This window comes from Schistocerca gregaria, chromosome 3, assembly GCF_023897955.1.
Source record: "Schistocerca gregaria isolate iqSchGreg1 chromosome 3, iqSchGreg1.2, whole genome shotgun sequence".
Lineage (NCBI taxonomy): Eukaryota > Metazoa > Arthropoda > Insecta > Orthoptera > Acrididae > Schistocerca > Schistocerca gregaria.
Window position 1 is genome coordinate 254,595,274 of NC_064922.1, and position 23,202 is coordinate 254,618,475.

A 23,202-nucleotide genomic window follows, 5' to 3' on the forward strand; every position below is an offset into this window, starting at 1 on the left:
AGCTCACACGTTTCGTATAAACTGAAGCTGTGGAAACGGTTAACATCTCTTTCGATGCACTGCTTGGTGTAAAACACCCAACCTTGATTTTTTTCTTTTACATTTTGTATTTGAATTCATACCGTATAAGTAACTTTTAAGCCCATATATCGTCAAGGATTTTCTGAATATAGTCGTATGCGCTCATTTGATGGTTAAAGAAAAGCTTTCCGTCATTGCGGCCAGACCTACCTCATTGGTACAGAGCATAAAACACCATTATAACACGACCAACTGAATCACTAAGAAGAAGAGAAAAAGGCTGAGAGAGAGAGATAGAGAGAGAGAGAGAGAGAGAGAGAGAGAGAGGGAGAGAGAGAGAGAGAGAGAAACATCATCTTCGAAGTTTGATGGAGCACATAGAAGTGGCGGCGTACATTTTTACATTACTATTCCTAGATGCTCTATTCTGCATTCACTCACAGTCCTACGATTGTCCAATAATCCATAACAGCACAGACATCATATGATATTGCACACTCACGTAGGATAACAGCTCAACGACGATCAGCAAAAGACCACAATATGGCTCTCGTTTTGTGTAAGGAAATTTAACTAAGCTGATCAGTTTATTTCCATCAGCAAAAGACCACAATATGGCTCTTGTTTTGTCTAAGGAATTTTAACTAAGCTGATCAGTTCATTTCCAAAACGATACATACTTTTGCATTGGGTTCTGTGATACTAGTGCCTCTGAGATAAAGCAGGACTTTCGGTTTCTGTAACTCTGTTGGGAACCTCCCTCAGACCCTAGTGTCCTTGGTAATTCACAGTTTCAGAGAAATCCTAATTAGATTCACTTTGCAGGAGCGCGGCAGATTCTGCGTCCATGATGAACAACCACTTACCGTATGCGCACGGTTACAGAACTGTTCGTCACTACCCGAAAACAGTAGCGATTGAAAGAAAGCTTACGCAAAATATCAGAGAGTGCAGCCACCATTAGTCTTGGTTGTTGAGAAGAATATAATTCGTTCGTAGTAGTGAAGAACATTCTAAGCCTTATACAATAATCGTTTACAAACACTGTTGCTTTAGCGTAAACTTCATGTAGCAGATGGTACTCAAAGTGATAATGCAATGTTGTTGTTGTTGTTGCAGTCCGAAGACTGTATCCCATGCAACATTCTTCATCTCCTAATAATTACTGCGTCCTGCATCACCACGAATCTGCTTACTGTGTTCTTCTCTTGGTCTCTCTGTACAATTTTTACTCTCTACACTTCCCTCCAATACTAAATTGGTGATCCACGTATCAAACTGTATCCTCTCAACCAACCCCTTCTTCAAGTCAGGTTGTGCCACAAATTTCTTTAGTCTTCAGTTCTATTCAGTACCCTCTCATTGGTTACATGATCTCCCCATCTAATTCTCAACATTGTTCTGTGACACCACATTTCAGAAGCTTCTACTCTCTTATTGTCTAAACAATTAATCGTTCGTATTTCACTTCCATATATGGCTACTCTCTATACAAATATTTTCAGGAAAGAATTCCTAACACTTAAATCCGAATTCGATGTTAGCAAATTTCTCTTCTTCGGAAACGTTTATCTTGCCATTACCATTCTACATTTTGTATCCACACTACTTCGGCAATTATCAGTTATTTTGCTGCCCAAATAGTGAAACTCATCTACTACTGTAAGTGTCCGCTCCTTGATCTAATTCCCTCACCATCATCTAATTTACTTCGTTCCATTTCCTCGTTTTGCTTTTGTTGATGTACATTCCTTATCCTCCTTTCAAGACACTGTACGTTCCGATTAGCTCCTCTTCCGGTTCCTTTGCTGTATCTGACAGAATAACACTTCCATAGCCAAACCTAAGTTCAAGGGCGTTAGCGATGTCGATGGTGGACGCAGAAATCTGACCGGCCGCGTTAACAGCCCATGAGGCATCTGTCTGCACAGTTAGCCTTGCTAGACAGCAGGTATGGGGACGGAGGGGTAATAGGAAGATGAACGTCTCCCGCTTGCGTGATGGAGAATGCCGACGCATGGTGGAGGACGCGTGGCATGGCTGCTCCGTCAACGACACTCTTACGGTTCTGTCCTACAGTGATTGATCGAGTGCGCTAAGCCAGCTATTCGCAGGACGTTAATAGGTTACGGGAAGGAGCTTTTTCAATGGCAGCGCACGACCACTGACTTTACTTTACGGCTCTTCGGGAGCTGTTAGCTCAGCCACCTACACCACATCGTCAGACCGCCGTCCACCGAGTCAAGGCGAAGCTGGCACAACTTTCGACGCTAAGGACGGCGGGTACGAAGATAACGCGAGAGGTCGCAGGACTACCTGTCCAACGAAGTACCCTCGATGTATTATGTGATAAAGGAAAGAAGAAGAAAACGAAGGACGTTAATTCATGAGATCGAGCTCGGCGGTGACCGTCGTTTTTCAACACAAAGCGGCGTAGCAAAGGCGCTCACGGATCATTTTAGCAGATTCTCTGCGAGCAACGGGGAGGGTCAGAAGGAGCTGGAGAACGTCCTGGAAGAGATCCCAGATTCTACGCTTGTGAACGGGAAAGCGGACGTGTTATCTGAAAGTACGTGTGAGGAGCTGGAGGAAGCGATTACATGAGGTGCCTCCAACAAGTCCCCAGGTCCAGACGGATTCCCGTTGTAATTTTACAGTGACGACTGTGACACAGACGTGGTTATGCGTGTTCAATGAGCTTCTGCGGCAATAAGCACCGATTCCCATAAAATTCGTAGAAGGGCTCATGATCCCTATACCGAAGCCACGTGGAGGCAAACGACCTTGTGATTATCGCTCCTTAACCCTCCTTAATAGTGACTACAGGATCTTTATGCGCATGCTGGGCAGCCGCATCAAATCGGATCGAATACGCGCCGATCAAAATTGTCTTGGCGGCATCAGTAATATCCACACAGCCTTGGGAGACTATCGTGGGGTCGTCGCCCTCGCGGCTGCATGCCGCCTCCGGGGGCACTGGTTGCTGTCGATTTCGATCAAGCTTTTCATCGAGTGGATCATGTGTACCTCGCGGCGGTGATGAATAAGATGGGTGTCTCGCCATTAGTGACCACTGCAGTGAAGCGGCTGTTGCACGGCCCCAGATCAGCGATGGTTATCAACGGAGGAAGAACAGAGTATTTTGATATCTTAAGATCAGTCAGACAGGGTTGGCCCTTATCGGTCCTCCTATATGTGATCGCGTTAGAACCGTGCCTCCTAGGCCTTCACCGCCGTCTTACCTGGGTCTCCCTGCGGCATCTATCATTCAGATGTAGAGCATACGCGGATGACATTATGTTTCTCGTCCATAATGAGGGGGAGACTCGATCAGCACTGTACTGGCTACAGACGTATGGGATGGCAGCTGGCACCGAGTTTAACTTCCGAAAATATCAATTCACTCGTGTGGGGCGTGGACTAGAACCAAGAACGGAAGGACCTTTACGTGTGCTGCAAACCCTCCGATGTTAGGGTCTCACCTTTCGCAAGGAGACGGCGGGAACGGCTGCTGACAACTACCGACAGCTGTGGCGCTGAGTCCGACGTCAGTACGACTGAACGCCCTACGGACGATGGGTATGCTGCAGTGGGTGTCACTCGTCAACCTATATCTCACTCCCATGATGTGCCACCTTACGCACCTTCTTCCCTTGACCCGCACGATGGCTGTGAGGTTTCAGGCAGCGTTTGGGTACTATGTAAGCCTGGGACAGCTGTTTAAGGTACTGTACAACAGGCTTACCCTCCCAGCGCGAGCAGTGGGCGTTGAAGTTAAAATCTTCTGGGTTATTAGATCACGTCATATTTCTTTTAAAATGATCGACGTTTCGACCCCTCTGCTGGGGTCTTCCTCGGGATCTTCTGGTGTCCACTACTGCTAGAACACTGTGAACACCAGAAGATCCAGAGGACGATGCCAGCAGAGGGGTCGAAACGTCGATCGTTTTAGAAGAAACACGACGTGGCCTAATAACCCACAAGATTTTAACTCCAGTGACAACGGCCACGAAAGTCTGCAGACTTACATAAGTGGCCGTTGGTTTAGTGAATGTGCACGAGAAGGAGCGTGCGATCTGTAGTAATACTATGTTAAAACTGTGGTCCAACCGGAATCGCTCGATGACGGGGACGATCATCGAAGAACTAGTACCAACTTCGCATCTAACCCCGGTCAGTGTCGGCCATATATCACCCCCGTTAACGTATGTGCGCACGTTCACAGTTGAACACAATTATGTTCGAGAGCGTTTACCGAGGTCCCGACAGTCGACATGGAAGGACGTATACCATCTGCTTCTTCGACAGATCGCCTGGAACAGGATGGAACGGAAATATCCAGCCGTTAATCGACACGCAGTGGCGTAGATCACAGGTATGACGGACCATTACGTATATAGACACACGTGTGAATGTACTGAATTACTGGCAATATTGCAAGACGGCCGCAAAAAACTGTTACGGCTATGAAAGTACCAACACTCCCACCTACCTACGACAGTCAGGTCAACATGGTACATTGTAGTGAACCGTAAATACCCGACGAATGACACATGTATGCAATACATTTGGCGGATTCGTCTATTTGTCAGCAATGCGACATGCTGGATACGGGTGACCACCGGCTGGTCTGCGGCGGGTCGTTGGCTTTCTGGACTTTGGCAAGGACGATCACAGCGTTCATGCGGCACACTATATACACAGAAATATCTTCCGACATAGTATTTTTTCCAGAGGAAATGTATTTTGAGCGTCGTAAGGAGGACGCAGTGGCGTAGATCACAGGTATGACGGTCCATTACACGTATAGACACACGTCTGAATGTACTGAACGTACTGGATTACTGACAATACTTGCAAGATGGCCACGCAAAACTGTTACGGCTATGAAAGTACAAGAACTGGTATACAAATTACGTAGGAACGGTTTTTGCGGACCCGCCATATACTGTATTTGAGGTGTGCCGAGTGCGCAGAGATGAGCGGTGGTGCTGTCGTTGTGGAACCGACTAAATAAAGTGATCAGCTAAGGGAAACCATTCGGGAATGCGGCCCAGAAGAACTAATACTTGCACAGTTAGCAATGGAATGTTTCTAGGAAATTTGTTTTAATATTTATTCTATCAAAATTTTTGACAATATTCAAGTTGTTGTGTAGAATGTACAAGTCTGGAAATATACCACCTGACTTCTATTAAAATCATCCTCACAGTTCTGAAGACTGAAAGAGCAGACAAGTACGTGAATTATCGCACAATTAGCTTAACAGCTCATACATCCAAATTGCTGACAAGAATAATGTACAGAAGAATGGAAAAAAATTGAGGATGTGTTAGTTGACGATCAGTTTGGCTTTAGGAACGGTAAAGGCACCAGAGAGGCAATTCTGACGTTGCGGTTGATAATGGAAGCAAGACTAAAGAAAAATGAAGACATGCTCATAGGATTTGTCGACCTGAAAAAAGCGTTTGACAATGTAAAATAGCGTAATATGTGCGAAATGCTCAAAAAATAGCTGTAAGCATTGGGGAGAGACTGGCAATATATAGTATGTACAGGAGACAATAGGGTATAATAAGAAAGTGAAGGCCAAGAACGTAGCGCTCGGATTAAAAAGATAGTAAGAAAGGGTTGTAGTCTTTCGCCCCTACTGTTCAGTCTGTCCATCGAAGAAGCTGTGATGGATACAAAAGGAAGGTTCAGGAGTGGGATTCAAGGTGACGTATATCAATGATACGAATCGCTGATGACATTGTTATCTTGAGTGAAAATGAAGAAAAATTAGATCTGCTGTACGGAATGAACAGTTTAATGAGCACAGAATACGGACTGAGAAAAAATCAATGAAAGACGAAAGTAATGAGAAGTAACAGAAATGAGAACAGAGAGGAACTTAACACCAAGATTGATGGTCAGTAGATAAAGTTACGGAATCCTGTCCTTATGCCATCGTCAGATCAAGTATACAGTCACACATGGTAACAGTGAAAGATGACGACATAGTAGAAGAAAAAAGCACAGCGCTGAAATTGGCTGACAGTGACTGCATAGCAAAATGGTTCAAATGGCCCTGAGTACTATGGGACTTAACTTCTGAGGTCATCAGTCCCCTAGAACGTAGAACCACTTAAACCTAACTAACCTAAGGACACCACACACATCCATGCCCGAGGCAGGATTCGAACCTGCAACCGCAGCGGTCGCGCGGTTTCAGACTGTAGTGCCTAGAACCGCTCGGCCACCAGAGCCGGCGACTGCATAACAGCCAAGATAGAAAATGTAGTTGTCTTTTCATAAATTTGTGGCTGTGGAACCTGACATGAAAAAACTTTTACATCATACGTAACAAAACAGTACAGACTGCTTACACAGAGCTACGTGTATGATGAGAGCGGTTTCTCACCAGTGAAGTTAGCAAGGATGCAAAATGTTTGTCTAAATCAGTTGTAGGTGCACCAGCTGCTAAGGTAATCTCTCTTTATGAATCTTAGGGAGTCCATTCAATCTCAGTGGTATGGTAATATGTTGTCTTAACCTCGTGATGACTGTTGAGATAATGTGGACGAATTGAAGACATATGCGGAAAAACAGGCCATCTGTTGGCGGGTAAGGGAACTATCAAAACTGGCATTCGCCTCCCACTTAAATATAACAATGGTCTAGTTAGCGGTGTGACTAGTATCAATTTTGATAGTTCCCGTCCGTAACAACAGATGGCAACACTTATCTTTAAGTTTTCGCATTTGAGTGTTAGCCCGTTTTTTCGCGCATATCTCTAATTCTGAAGTGCAGAAGTTTGCCAGTACAAGCGTCCTGGAGGGTCGAAATGTATCTCTATATGGTTAGAATTAATAAACCATGCACCTTGTATAAATACAAGGTACTAGTCCTTTTGCATAACCGTTGTAGGCCACCAGTAACACTTTGTCAGAATATTTTTGTAGAGTTCATACTGCATCCCTATTTTAGAGAGAGTAAGTTGGTGTGTAGAGCTATTACTTGCAAGTGCTCACAACATGCTTTCCTTTGTTTTCCCTCTTACGTTTACATAGTTTTAATAAAATATCACATTCTCACTTTACGTATGTTCCCCATTCACACTCTCATTCCCTCTATAACACTCACACAACCAAAACACAATGAAATAACAATTTTCCTATGTACTGTTAATTTCCTCAGAAATTTGTGGCAATGAAACTAAAGAAAATATTGGGTTATACGAACCTGCTCTCTTAACTATACTTTCAAATGATACTACAGATGAATACATTACAGTACCTAATTCAGTTTCACAATGCCAGCATAGTTATTATGTGTTTTAGGTTAAAAATTTATACCTTCGAATATAGTGAAGTTATTGATTTGAAATTTTAGCAGTGTGGTTCTGTTACCCATAGAATGCAGTAAACAAAGTATGAAAAAGGTCGATAAACATTTAACACTACTTGTTCAGGTTATTTGAGAGTATGTGTAACGTACTGCATGCAACGTTAAGGAAGTACAACTGCTCGCTCAGCCCACTATTCAGCGTCAGCTGCGCGAGAGTGAGAAACAAAATCCTCTTCCCTCCCGGTTCCGTGGTAAGCTACGCATTCAATGCAAGATGGCAACTCTACATCTACATACATACTCCGCAATCCACCATACGGTGCATGGCGGACGGTACCTCATATCACAAGTAGCATCTTCTCTCCCTGTTCCACTCCCAAACAGAACGAGGGAAAAATGACTGCCTGTGTGCCTCTGTACGAGCCCTAATCTCTCGTATCTTATCTTTGTGGTCTTTCCGCGAAATGTAAGTTGGCGGGAGTAAAACTGTACTGCAGTCCGCCTCAAATGCTTGTTCTCTAAATTTCCTCACTAGCGACTCACGAAAAGAACGCCACCTTTCCTCCAGAGACTCCCACCCGAGATCCTGAAGCATTTCCGTAACACTCGCGTGATGGTCAACCCTACCAGTAACAAATCTAGTAGCCCGCCTCTGAATTGCTTCTATGTCCTCCTTCAATCCGACCTGATAGGGATCCCAAAGGCTTGAGCAGTACTCAAGAATAGGTCGTATGAGTGTTTTATAAGCGGTCTCCTTTACAGATCCACCACATCTTTCCAAAATTCTACCAATGAACCGAAGACGACTCTCCGCCTTTCCCACAACTGCCATTACATACTTGTCCCACTTCATATCGCTCTGCAGTGTTATGCCCAAATATTTAATCGAAGTGACTGTGTCAAGCGTTACACTACTAATGGAGTATTCAAAGATTACTGGATTCTTTTTCCTATTCATCTGCATTAATTTATATCTATCTATATTCAGAGTCAGCTGCCATTCGTTACACCAATCGCAAATCCCGTCCAAATCATCTTGTATCCTCCTACAGTTACCCAACGACGGCACCTTCCCGTACACCACAGCATCATCAGCAAAACAGCCGCACATTGCTTTCCACCCTATCCAAAAGATGTGGATGGAAAACAACAGCGGACCTACCACACTTCCCTGAGGCACTCCAGATGATACCCTCACATCCGATGAACACTCACCATCGAGGACAACGTACTGGGTTCTATTACTTAATAAGTCTTCGAGCCACTCACCCATTTGGCAACCAATGCCATATGCTCGTACCATAGTTAGGAGTCTCGTAATAATTTGCTATTTTACAACTGGTTCACCAGATGTGAGAATATTATGCCTACAGATTAAATGTAAGAGAAGTTAAACAGTTAAACATAACCTAATTATAATATACGAGCTCACACGTGGGATCTAATACAACACAGAGCCTTTCGCAACTGAAAGGTATCTGAGGCAAGCACAATTTGCTCTTCCAGTGGCTCCGATGCTCAGACAAAACAGGAAAATAATCATCCCTACCACTTCGATAACTGTCCAAATGTGAACCACAGCTAGACCACAGCTGACTGCATAACTGATCATCTCCTTAATAATCACGGCGTGGTACTTTCCTTCAGCACCTCTGTTCAAGAGCGTACACCACAGATAATATTAATTTGATTACGGCTACACTGGAGCCAAGACGACAGGTGCCATGCGCCCTGTCAGATTAGGAACGATGTTTGCATGTTGATAACAAGTCGATACTAATTCTAGCTCAGACCCAGGCTCCCACTGCTAGCCAAATGTACTCCTCCTGCATTGCCCACAATGCAGTCTTTTTTGCTCCCTTGTCGGGCGCACTCTAGATGACAGACTCCTGCTAATCCCCATGAGAACAGCCGTCAATCTGACCTACATACGTACGTGTCAGTTATGACAGATTGGAGGAGCCGACCGCCACTTATCTTTCAAAGCGCTCACTACTCGAATCTGAGGCTCCGCTGTTGCCCAACTAACTGCCAGACCATCAGCTAACACTGGCTGCACCATGTTTCTTGCATAAGGGGGTCCCTGCTTGCGTTGTGAGCTTGCTGGCTTACGCTGCAAGACCAGTCGATTCGCTGCTCGCCGGCCGACTCAAGGAAGCAGCCACCATAGGACGACATGCCCCCAACGAAATGATGTTGCTTTCCGAGTGTTTTCCTGCAACTGCTGTTACTGCGAGTGCTGCTTTTTCGGCTGTTGCTCACAGCGGATCGTCACGTCGCCGTGGCGCTGCGCTCCGCTATTTTTATGTTTCGCATACTCTTTACTATGCCAACGGCGTTGCCGCAAAGGTAACACCGGTTCCCGTCGAATCACCGCCGTTAAGGGCTGTCGGGCTGGGCTAGATGGGTGACCATGCGGGCTGTCGAGCGCTGTTGGCAAGCGGGGTGCACTCAGCCCTTATGACGCAAACTGAGGAGCTACTTGATTGAGAAGTAGCGGCTCCGGTCTCGGAGACTGACATACGGCCGGGAGAGCGGTGTGCTGGCAACATCCCCCTCCATATCCACATCCAGTGACGCCTGTGGGCTGAGGATGACACGGCGTCCGGTCGGTACCGTTTGGCCTTCCAAGACCTGTTCGGAGGGAGTTTAGTTTTATACTCTTTACTATAGGGGGGGCATACCACCAGCCTTGATGCCAACTACCGTCTGGGACGAGAGTTTAAATGTCACGTGTGCCGCTAAATCTCAGCAACAGTAAGCAACACTTCACTTGATAGCTAATGTCTATTCTTAACTGTAGAGTCCCTGCAGTTGATATCACCAGAGGCGGCGTCTGTTGGCAGTTTGTAACACATCGCAAGAATCCCGTGGACGCCGCTAGCGGTCACGCAAAACAACGACGCACCCAATGATGAGCGCCTGACATATCTGTCTTCCACAAGCTGCCGACAAGAGCGATCTAAGGACAGCCTCGCTCCAGCCCAAATTCAGTTTAGTTGGTCATAGATGGAGATCTGACTACATCACGCTCTGCCTTGCAGACTGTGTATTTCTGCGTTGATGTATTTTGCTGTGAACTTTGGACTCCGATTCTGGACTGTCTCAAGTTAAGTGAACATGCACTATTGGCACGAATTAATTATTTGCCCTTGTGCAGATCTCTGTTGGCGACAGTTTGCTGCTCCACTGCCCCTGACAACCTGCCCTCCTATGTTGGTATTCCGTTGAGGGATACCATATTTACCACTTATCACTTCAAGTTTTTCTGCATTTCCGTGGCGGTCTCCTGTGGGTCACATGAAAGTCTGACCATTTGTGCTTCTCTTCTTTGTAGACGTTCAGTATCCTCTGAAAGAACTTGTTGATATACGTCTCACATCCTCTTACAGTATGCAAGGATGGATTATACTACTGTATCGACCGCAGTCTCCTTTTTTGCTTGACTGCATTTTCGCAGTATCCTGCCAACGTAGCAAAGCCTACAACTTGCCTTACCTACGGCTGGGTTTATGTTCAAATGGTTCAAATGGTTCAAATGGCTCTGAGCACTATGGGACTCAACATTTGTGGTCATCAGTCCCCTAGAACTTAGAACTACTTAAACCTAACTAACCTAAGGACATCACACACATCCATGCCCGAGGCAGGATTCGAACCTACGACCGTAGCAGTCGCGCGGTTCCGGACTAAGCGCCTAGAACCTCTAGACCACCGCGGATGGCTTGTGTTTATGTGTTCATTCCATTCCACAACCACACATATCGCTGCATCCAAATATTAGTACAACCTCACTGATTTCAGTTGTGATTCACTGATATTCCAGTCATAGGATTTCATGCAGTTAGTGAATTCTAATTACAATAATTAGTGGATTCTAATTATGCAATTAGTGAAGTATGCAGTTTTAAGTTTCTGAACATTTAAAGAAATTTCCATACCTCTTTTATAAGGGGAATGGAAAGTCCTGTTCTCTCAGGAGTGCCACATGGGTCAGTCCTGGGCTCAATATTGTTTTACTTGCTTGTCATGGCATCTGTTCGGTTACTTCTCAAGCAAATTTCGTTGCCTACAGTCGCTAGTTTACCTAAACGCCAGACCTGAAGGCGTTAACACTACAATCATGCACATTAAAAATTTGTCTTTTGTGGTAAGCTCTGTGTAATAGGGGAATTTGTGACGTATGTCCGAGTGACTTTCGTTTTGTAAAGGGCTGCAAGAGGAGACGTTGAGTATGAAATATATTAGTAATTTATTTTGTGGAAAGGAATCGTATTTTGTTTTCATTAAAGTTTATCTTTTTCGGAATTTCATGTGGTAATCTGACGTATAGTATAAAAGTGCTCTAGATGATCTGATGGGTTGCTTGAGATCCTAGGCAATAGGAATGCAGCGTTTCCCGCACGTTTGAGTAGGGCTTTGTGTCTTAGATCTATGAGTCGATATAGTCGCCCAGGAGCCGTCTTTTAGTTAACACCTATGTTAAATCGCGCTGATGAAATTTGTACAAAAATTAAGAAATTTTTGCGTTTGATCGGTTATCGTGTAGATGATGAAAACCGACTACAATGTTTTATTGAGAAAGTTTTGTCTTTGTGAGTAATTTAATTTATTTTAGGAGATTTCGTGTGTGAACCTCTCAAGTCGTAAATAAACTACACTTGGCGAGTTTCGAGCAAATTACGATACATTACATTGAGAACTTCTGTACTAGAAGACTACAGAACGATTGATTGTGTTAATGCGCAAGTAGACGTGGTTCAGTGACTGTTTACAACATTTAAAATATCGGGTCGGACTAAATAGCTTCAGGGTGATCTTGGGTGTGAACTTGGTACAAAGACGATTAGTAACATCGCGTAATTAGTGTCTGCATATGAAATAAGAGCTTCATAACCATTTCTGTGGTTTAAAGACAATATACCAGCTTACAGGAAATTTTAGACATTTTTCAAACGAGTCATGCAATAATCCCGAACACCCGATAGTTGAACTAAGATTCGGATGCTGCCCATGGACTTGAGTTATGTGGCCTTTCCGTAGTGGGTACTTAGCTAACTTTTGTCAACGCTACTTTTACCGGCTAAACCAGTATCTACCATCGCAGAGTGAAGGGGTAGATAACCTGAAGCCTTTCCAAATAGGGCCGGCCGGAGTGGCCGTGCCGTTCTAGGCGCTACAGTCTGGAACCGAGCGACCGCTACGGTCGCAGGTTCGAATCCTGCCTCGGGCATGGATGTGTGTGATGTCCTTAGGTTAGTTAGGTTTAATTAGTTCTAAGTTCTAGGCGACTGATGACCTCATAAGTTAAGTCGCATAGTGCTCAGAGCTATTTGAACCTTTTTTTTTTTCAAATAGGTGGACTAATTTTTTTTAAGATAAGTGAGAGCGCAACCCACGGGCCCGCACAGTCGTATCTGTATTCACATTACAGCACTTTGTAGGTATTTTTCTGTGCTGGTTAAATGGCCTACTTTTTGTTTCTTTTAGTTTCGATTTCAATAAGATGCTGTGTTACGAGCCTGTGCCCCTGTGAACCAGTAACCCTATCCCTTCTCACACCTGTGGAGTGCAAGTGGCCTATCCGGCAGGGGTCACACCCCCAGAAGAGAACTCAACGATTCTGCATGCTCACCAAGTCGACGGGCGTCAGCGTGAGTACCAGCAGAGGTCACTGGTCCCACGGACCTGCTTGCTTCGGGGATACATGTGGCCACAATATTGTTCCTTCTGAATCCTGGCGTCGCCAGGCTATTTAGGCCAGCATAGTACCGCTTCAGGTAGACTTCATCCTCAGTACATGATACAGATCTCTCGCAGGAAATTTGTATAACGTACGATGCCATGCCATTCGCCAGTCGCTGCCGACCATGGGGGCTGTCATTAACTATCTCAGGCAGCGCCGGGACGTTGGGCGTTGCCTCTACATCAGAGGACCTGTATTGTCCGCTTTTAAAAGTGAGTCTAAGACTTTTGACTTTGTTCGCCATTGGCCCTCTGCCCACGAAAACAGTTCTTATCATTGACTCTCATGTAATTTATTATGAACGTGGTCTACATTGTTTATTTGGTCTGTGTTGTCATTGCATCTCAACGGGCACATGACATAACGTAATCCATTGCATGTCTTCTGTCATCTCTCTCTTGCAGAGCATTTCATTTGGGAAATAGTGTTTTCTACTTGGGCCTAGCAATATCGTTTCATTATTGCGCTTTTCCAGCTTTTATAGTTAATTAGTTCTGGGCTTGATAATTAGCATTGCGCTCTGATTTTACTGTTAAAGCAACATTTATTTTATCTACCAAGAATTTTTTTCAGATTGCTGTTGAATATAAAATAAAATGGGCATGTTTGTACGTTGTTGTTGAGCGAAAGTAACGTTTTTTGTTTCATCTGTTGCGCTATGATTATCTGGGTTGCATTATAAATAAATAATATTTATGTTTACAAGTATGTGTACCACAACAGCATAAAACTGCCGGCCTCTTGCCGCTCTCCTCGTTATATGCTCCAAATTACAGTGTTATAAGAAGCGGCATTAAATGAAAACTGTAGTAATATACTACCCATCGCTCCTTCAGGCATCACGAATACAAGACTAATTAACTACAGAATATTAGCCTTCATTGTTCCCGTGCTCTATGCGCTAATGGAACGAGAAAGATTCACATTCTTCGCTGGAAATTACCTTCTTCCACGCACTTCGCAATGTTTTTCTAGAGAACAGATGCGGTTGATGGTGCAGAAGAAGATATTGCATATTTCCGAGTAATTACACTATTCTAGAGTCTAGCTGTGTGGAATCCGAATCAGGTGGGACTGACGAATGACATCGAAAAAGTTCAAAAAAAGGGCAGCTAGTTTTGTATTATCGCTAAACGTGAATTGGAATGGCAGTCATTAGAAGAAAGGCGTTTTTCGTTGCGAAGGGATCTTCTCATTAAATTTCAATGACCAGTTTTCTCCTCCGATTGCGAAAACATTCTGTTGGTACCCAGATAAATAGGGAGAAATAATCATCACGATAAAATAAGAGAAATCAGGGGTCGCACAGAAAAAATTTAGCGCTTGTTTTTCCCGCGCGCCGTTCCACAGTGGAACTGTAAAGAGATAGCTTGGAGGTGGTTCATTGAACCCTCTGCCAGGCACTTTTTTGCGAATAGCAGAGTAATCACGTAGACGTAAATGTAGATAGGATTACGAAAATGTCACAGAGATTTGTATAGGTAAAACACAGCAAAAAGTTTCGCCGTCTAAGTCACAGATGTAACTCACCCCTTAAATGCGTAGCCTTGAAGTATTTGATTATTTGATTTCTGTTTAAGTATCAAATGTGATGCTCCGTAAGGGCACTTGCAATGACAAAATTACAAACTGGTGTTACGCCACCTAACAGAAAAACAAGAATATTATGAGTAGTTGTAGCGCCAACTAGGGCATTAAAACTATATATAATGAAGCATCTGTATCTGCTGCCCTCGTTATAATTAACCTAGCTCTGACGGACACAGTATTGATTCCCAATATCGGCACACTAATGAGGTTATTGTATTGTAGTTTATGATAAAGAACGCCTGTTGTAGCGCGTGGAACCAGACAGCTGATAGCCCGGGGGTACTGGCGTGCAAGCTACCAAGAGAAAAAAGTATTCTAGTCGTAAAATTAATGAGCGAATTTGCAAACCTCTAGCGGCAGAATTTCGTGAAGCAACAAAAAACGTAACTTTCACGAGCTACCTCTGACGCACCGTAACTGCAAAACCAATTTTGTTTTGGTTTTTCTACGTTAGATGCATCAGTATGTGTGTACAGTCAGATGTATAGTTAAAATCAGCGTTTCTAAGATACCAACTAATGTTTAGTATTATACTTTATCGCAAATTTAATCAATTAACATACTAACGGTTCACCCGTCAGTTGTGAACCAAAGATAATATATTATGCTGCCTAGTACCTCTTATTTCCAAAATCATCATTTATTTCTTGGTATTTTTTCGGCGTTAGTTCCCCTCAAAAGTAAAATACGAACATCTGTACTACACTAAATATACGGGGAACATTTTAGTGTACCATTTATTAGGTTTCCTCACTCTTGCACTCAAGGATGAATTCAGTGAGAAATGCTCACTTGTATACGTCCGAGTAACCTTTTATTAATCTAAATCTATCTTTGTGATCTCTAGGGAACAGATTCACGGTCTGTGAAAAATATTGGTGTGTTCAGCTCTGAAAGCTAGTTCCTCAAATTTTCAAATTATATTTCCGATATACAGGATGGTAGATTGATCGTGATATGGAGGAATATTTCACGAATTAAGCGTCAAACGAAAAAACTACAAAGAACGAAACTCGCCTAGCTTGAAGGGGGAAACCAGATGGCGCTATTGTTGGCCCGCTAGATGGCGCTGCCATAGGTCAAACGGATGTCAACTGCATTTTTTTAAAAATAGGAACCCCCATTTTTTATTACATATTCGTGTAGTATGTAAAGAAATGTGAATGTTTCAGTTGGTCCACTTTTTTCGCTTTGTGATAGATGGCGCTGTAATAGTCACAAACATGTGGCTCACAATTTTAGACGAACAGTTGGTAGGTTTTTTGAATTAAAATACAGAACGTAGGTACGTTTGAACATTTTATTTCGATTGTTCCAACGTGATACATGTACCTTTGTGAACGTATCATATCTGAGAACGCATGCTGCTACAGCATGATTACCTGTAAATACCACATGATTGCAATAAATGCTCAAAATGATGTCCATCAACTTCCATCCATTTGGCAATACGTATAACGACATTCGTCTCAGCATCGAGTAGTTCGCCTTCCGTAATGTCCGAACATGCATTGACAATACGCTGACGTATGTTGTCAGGCGTTGTCGGTGGATCACGATAGCAAATATCCTTCAACGTTCCCCACAGGAAGAAATCCGGGGGCGTCACATCCGGTGAACGTGCTTCGACCAATACACCTGTCATGAAATATGCTATTCAATACCGCTTCAACCGCACGCGATCTATTTGATTTGATGCTTACTTCGTAGGATATTTGGATAGGGCATCTCCCCAGGTGGCGGTTAGGGGAATGCCTCCTAGATATAGGTGCTGCCGAGGAAATGAAATACTCAGGTCCGACCAAAACTAGCAGTAGTGTCGTTTTCCACAATCGGCGGCTGCAAAAGGCGTCTGTATCACATGTTATTGGCGGCCTCAACCAGCCTCCTGATCCGGAAAATCAGGTTGTACTCGGCAACAAGCCAAAAATCCAACCACTAACCATGATGGAACACCGATGAAAATCTTACTGCCCCGAGCCACAGACAATAGACTGGACCAGTCATAAGCATCAGATTTCAGGGACTCATGGACATCATGAGAAGAATCGGGAGCTTCTCAAAGTCCCTGAAGACAAAAGAGAACACTGCATCGAGCCACTCAACGTCAACACTCTAATCAAGACGGGCAAGATGAAACAGCTCGCAGATACTTTAGACAGGTTCAAGCTCAAATATTTGCGCACTACAATAAACAGGATCCCAGATGAAAACCGTTTCAATACAGGGAACTGTAGAATATACAAGGGAAAACAGTCAGTATACAGGAAGAACCTCAGGCTCTGTGACACAGAATTCGCAGTACACAGGACGATCACAGACGCAGTAATGGACTTCACATCGCCTAACGAAAGAGTCAGTAAACTGACAATTAAGTTTGCAAACATGTCATACACGATCATAGACGCTCACGCACCAACAAATGACCACAACAGGAAGGACCCAAACGCCACTGAAAACTTTTGGATAGTAATGGAGGAGACAATCAAGAAAATACCTACACATCGAACTAAAATTATTCTAGGAGGCTTAAACACAAAACCTCGAAAAGAACAAAAATACAGACACATTATAGGAAGATACATACCACACCGTGACACAAATGTAAACGGGAGACACCTGAATTCTGCGAGACCCATAATCCCAACGTCATGTCAACGAAGTTCAAGTAATCTATACAAAAATTAACCACATGGAAACTCCCAAATGGCAAGAGAGAATTACAGATCGACCACGTCATAATACAAAGAGAAGCACAGAGGGAAATCCAGATCATCAACACACGAAAGGGCTTCTTTGACTCGGATCACCAACTACTACAGATAAAATTACGTCTAATCCCTAAGAGGAAACAACAGAAAACTAAGATCAGTCGACCAGACCCAGAATATCTAACACTCAACCATGAGAAAATATTGAACAAAATTAATACAGGAACAACGCAAAAATGGGAAAAGCTATCAAGAAGGCTTCAGAAAGCCATGAAATTAGCAGTAGCACCGAGAACTAGGAAACACCGCTGGTGGAACCACCCATGTGACCTAGCAATCGTAGGACGAATCAACACGTGAAGATGTTCAGCAGGAACAAGATACCAGAAAACTGGCAAGAATTTCTCAAAACGCAGAAACAGACACGTAAAATTATCTGTAAAGAAAAACGAAACTATGACAAACTGAAACTAGAAGAGATAGAAGCAGACTTCATAGGTAATACCACGAGGAATTTCTACAGGATGTTCTAGGGAGCATGAAACCCGCCAGGTTAGCCGAGAACGGTAATGCGCTGCTTTCTGGACTCGGGTAGGCGCGCCGGCCGCGGATCGAATCCGCCCAGCGGATTAACGACGTGGGCCGGTGTGTCGGCCAGCCTGGATGTGGTTTTTTGGCGGTTTTGCCCATCCCGCTAGGTGAATACCTAGCTGGTCCCAACATCCCGCCTCAGTTACACAACACGCAGACATATGTAACACTTCTGCACTATTTCATGGTTTACACTAGACGCAGTTAGCTGGGGTACACTGATTCTGTCCTGGGTGGTATGGGGTGGTGGCAGGAACGGCATATGGCCACTCCTTTAAATTAATCATGCCGGATCCGTTGTAACCACGCCGACCCTGCGAACATTGCGGGATGAAGGTGCAAGTGAAAGTGAAAGAAAGTTCAGAGAAAACACGACGAAATAGCAAGCACCGAACCTCTGCCTTAGGAGACTGGACGGCACACTAGAGACCAATACCAAGAACAACTGTAACCTCTTAGCGAAGTACTTCGAGAGACTCCTAAATGTAGGATCACTAACAGACAAACTGGACACAGAGGCACCCTCACCAAACCCAGATACCGAACCGCCGTTGATAGAAGCAGAATGAGAAATCATCAAGAACCTCAAGAAGAATAGAGAACCAGGAGAAGATGAAGTCACCCAGCAATTCTGGAAGCTACAATATCCGGATCTCACAGAACACATACACAACACCATGAAACATATATAGGAAACATAACAGATACCGAAGGAATGGGGCACAGCACTGATACACCCCCTACAAAAGAAAGGGGCTAAGTCGGACCCAATTATGGGTATCTTGCTGTTACCTGCCACATATAAGATACTTTCGAAAGCACTGCTAAATAAATTAGAGATGCAAACAGACCACCTGATTGGCGAATACCAGGCTGGGTTTCGTATACTCGTCGTGAGCTGAACAGATATGGAACATTAAGACGATACTACAACACAAACAGACTTCACGAAGGCCTACGACTCAATAGACAGAGAGACCCTCTTTAAAATTCTGAAAGAGTACAGAGTATATAGGAAGATAGTAACCATAATTCAGCAAACACTAACAAACACGACATCTAAAGTAAAGTTCTGTGGAGAGCTCTCAGAACAATTCGAAATCAGTACAGGAGTCAGACAGGAAGACGGTCTCTCGCCATTGCTGTTCAACATAGTACTGGACAAAGTAGTGAAGGAATGGAAAAAGACACAGAAAGGAGTCCTGTTAGGAAAAGTAACAGTCAACTTTCTATCGTTGCGCAGACAATTTAGAGATCGTAACGGCTCGAGGAACAGAAAAAATAAGAGCCATACAGGAACTACACGAAATCACAGCCAAGACCGGACTACAGATATCATATGAGAAAACAGTTCATGAGCACCAAAAAACACCCATCACTACACAAAAAAATGGGACAATACACAGAACAGAAAATTTCAAGTACCGAGGAGAAACAATGCAAATTAGGTGTGTAATGAAGAGAGAAGAGCGAAACTAGTGAAGGCCTACAAGCTGACTTGGAATCACTACAATAAGAAAGCCGTCTCACGAAAGGCCAAGCTACGACTTTACGAGACGGTGGTGCTAGCGGAAACACTACGCAGCCGAGACCACAGTAGTACAAGGACAGACACGAATATTCGGGCCGCACAAGAAGAGGGGGTGTGGATAAAGAGGCCACCTGAAGAACTATACGAACATACAGAGAAAATAACAGACCAAATCAGGAAACGAAGACTAAAGTTTTACGGACCCCTGAGCAAAATGGCGCCTCATAGGATGACACAGATCTGGGTCTGGGTTAGCACAAGCAACAACAACAAATGGATGAATGAAATAAGAAATGACACGGGACAACTCAACATCACACAGGAAACAACACAAAACAAAACTCTCTTTAGAAACCTGATCAGAAGAATCGAACTACAAGAGACACCTCACAACAAACGAACACAATGGACCGAACAGAGACGACACGAACACAGCCAGAGGATGAAGGAACACTGGGCGAACAGGAGAAAAGAGTAGCCGAAAAGAACACAGGATCTAAAGTGGACCGAAGGACGGAAGCAGAAACACAGCGCGCGAATGAAGGAAGTTTGGGCAGAACGTATAGAGAAAACTACAGAGAAATGAAGAGGAAGTTTAGTCTAAATGCGATCTTCAAGTGTGTGTGTGTGTGTTTGTGTGTATGTGTGTGTAACAACAAGTGTCCGGCACAGTGGTTAGATCGGTTACTGCTGCAACAATGGCAGGTTATCAAGATTTAAGTGAGACTGAACGTGGTGTTATAGTTGGCGCACGAGCGAAGGGGCACAGCATCTCAGACGTAGCGATACGTCACTCGTGTCCGTCAACACCAGGAAACCGGTAAAACATCAAATCTGCGCCACCGCTGTAGGCGGAAAAGATCCTGCAAGAAAGTGACCCACTGTTGTGGATGGCAGGAGAGCCAACACCGTGTTACTAGAGGAGGCCGAAATGCACGCGTTTTAGCTCACGCAGGATGGCGTGGGGTCTGGAACAGGACAAGGAAATTAGAATTTAGGAAAACGGACGTAGCTGGTGGAATACTTAACTTTAATCCATTAATGATGAACGTCGGTCGTGATGGTACATGATTCACAATATCAATAGTAACTGATAATGGCGCCTTGCTAGGTCGTAGCAAATGACGTAGCTGAAGGCTATATGCTAAACTATCGTCTCGGCAAATGAGAGCGTATTTTGTCAGTGAACCATCGCTAGCATAGTCGGTTGTACAACTGAGGCTAGTGCTAGGAAGTCTCTCTAGACCTGCCGTGTGGCGGCTCTCGGTCTGCAATCACTGATAGTGACGACACGCGGGTCCGACGTATACTAACGGACCGCAGCCGATTTAAAAGCTACCATCTAGCAAGTGTGGTGTCTGGCGGTGACACAACAGCCACAACGACTGAAAAGAATGTTCAACGTTACAGAAGTGCAACCCTTCCGCAAATTGCTGCAGATTTCAATGCTGGGCCACTAACATGTGTCAGCGTTTGAACCATTCAGCGAAACATCATCGATATGGACTTTCGGAAACGAAGGCTCACCCGTGTACCCATGACAACTGCACGAAGCAAAGCTTTACCCCTCGCCTTTGCCCTTCCACCCGACACTGGACTGTTCATGACTGGAAACCTGTTGCCTATTCGGACGAGTCTAGTTTGAGATTTATCGATGGAATGGCTGCGTACGGGTACGAAGTCATCCTCATGATTCCTTCGACACCCCATGTCAGCAGGGGACTCTTCAAGCTGGTGACAGCTCTGTAATGATGTGGGACATGTGTACCTGGAGTGATATGAGACCCCCGATACGTATAGATACGACTCTGACAGGTGACACGCCCGTAAGCATTCTGCTGATCACTTGAATCCATTTAAGTCCACTGCGCATTCCGACGGACTTGGGAAATTCCAGCTGGACAATGGCACACCTCACACGTCCAGAATTGCTGAAGAGTGGCTCCAGGATGACTCTTCTGAATATAAACACTTCTGTTGGCCACCAAAATCCCCAGACATGAATATTATTTAGCATATCTGGGATCCCTTGCAAAGTGCTGTTTAGAAGCGATCTCCAGCCCTTCGTACTCTTACGGATTGATGGTCGGCCCTGCAGGAGTCATTGTGCCAATTACGTCCAGCACAGTTTCAGACATTTGTCGTGTTTATGCTGCGTCGTGTTGCGGCAGTTCTGCAATTTCTAGGGGGACCTACACCACATTAGGCAAGCGCATTAGTTTCTTTGTCTCTTCTACATGTACATCTACATCAATACTCCGCAAGTCACCTGACAGTGTGTGGCGGAGTGTACCCTGAGTACCTCTATCGGTTCTCCCTTCTATTCCAGTCTCGTATTGTTCGTGGAAAGAAGGATTGTCGGTATGCTTCTGTGTGGGCTCTAATCTCTCTGATTTTATCCTAATGGTCTCTTCGCGAGATATACGTAGAAGGGAGCAATATACTGCTTGACTCTTCGGTCAAGGTGTGTTCTCGAAACTTTAACAAAAGCCCGTACCGAGCTACTGAGCGTCTCTCCTACATAGTCTTCCACTGGAGTTTATCTATCTTCTCCGTAACGCTTTCGCGATTACTAAATGATCCTGTAACGAAACGCGCTGCTCTCCGTGGATCTTCTCTATCTCTTCTATCAACCCTATCTGGTACGGATCCCACACTGCTGAGCAGTATTCAAGCAGTGGGCGAACAAGCGTACTGTAACCTAGTTCCTTTGTTTTCGGATTGAATTTTTTTAGGATTCTTAGAATGAATCTCAGTCTGGCATCTGCTTTACCGACGATCAACATTGGATGATCATTCCATTTTAAATCACTCTTAATGTGTACTCCCACATAATTTATGGTATTAACTGCTTCCAGTTGCTGACCTGCTATTTTGTAGCTAAATGATAAGGGATCTATCTTTCTATGTATTCGCAGCACATTACACTTGTCTACATTGAGATTCAATTGCCATTCCATGCACTATGCGTCAATTCGCTGCAGGTCCTCCTGCATTTCAGTACAATTTTCCATTGTTGCAACCTCTCGATACACCACAGCATCATCTGCAAAAAGCCTCAGTGAACTTCCGATGTCATCCACCAGGTCATTTATGTATACTGTGAATAGCAACGGTCCCTGCGGCACACCTGAAATCACTCTTACTTCGGAAGACTTCTCTCCATTGAAAATGACATGCTGCGTTCTGTTATCTAGGAACTCTTCAGTCCAATCACACAATTGGTCTAATAGTCCATATACTCTTACTTTGTTCATTAAACGACTGTGGGGAACTGTGTCAAACGCCTTGCGGAAGTCAAGAAACACGGGATCTACCTGTGAACCCGTGACTGTGGCCCTCTGAGTCTCGTGGACTTATAGCGCAAGCTGGGTTTCACACGACCGTCTTTTTCAAAACCTATGCTGATTCCTCTTCAGTGTATAATGGTTCAAATGACTCTGAGCACTATGGGACTTAACATCTGAGATCATCAGTCCCCTAGAACTTAGAACTACCTAAACCTAACTAACCTGAGGACATCACACATCCATGCCCGAGGCAGACTTCGAACCTTCGACCGTAGCAGTCGCGCGGTTCCGGACTAAAGCGCCTAGATCCGCTCGGCTACCGCAGCCGGCTTCAGTGTATATTAAACAGTTTAACGAGTGAAACAAGTGGCCATTCCCGCACTGCCTTCCCTT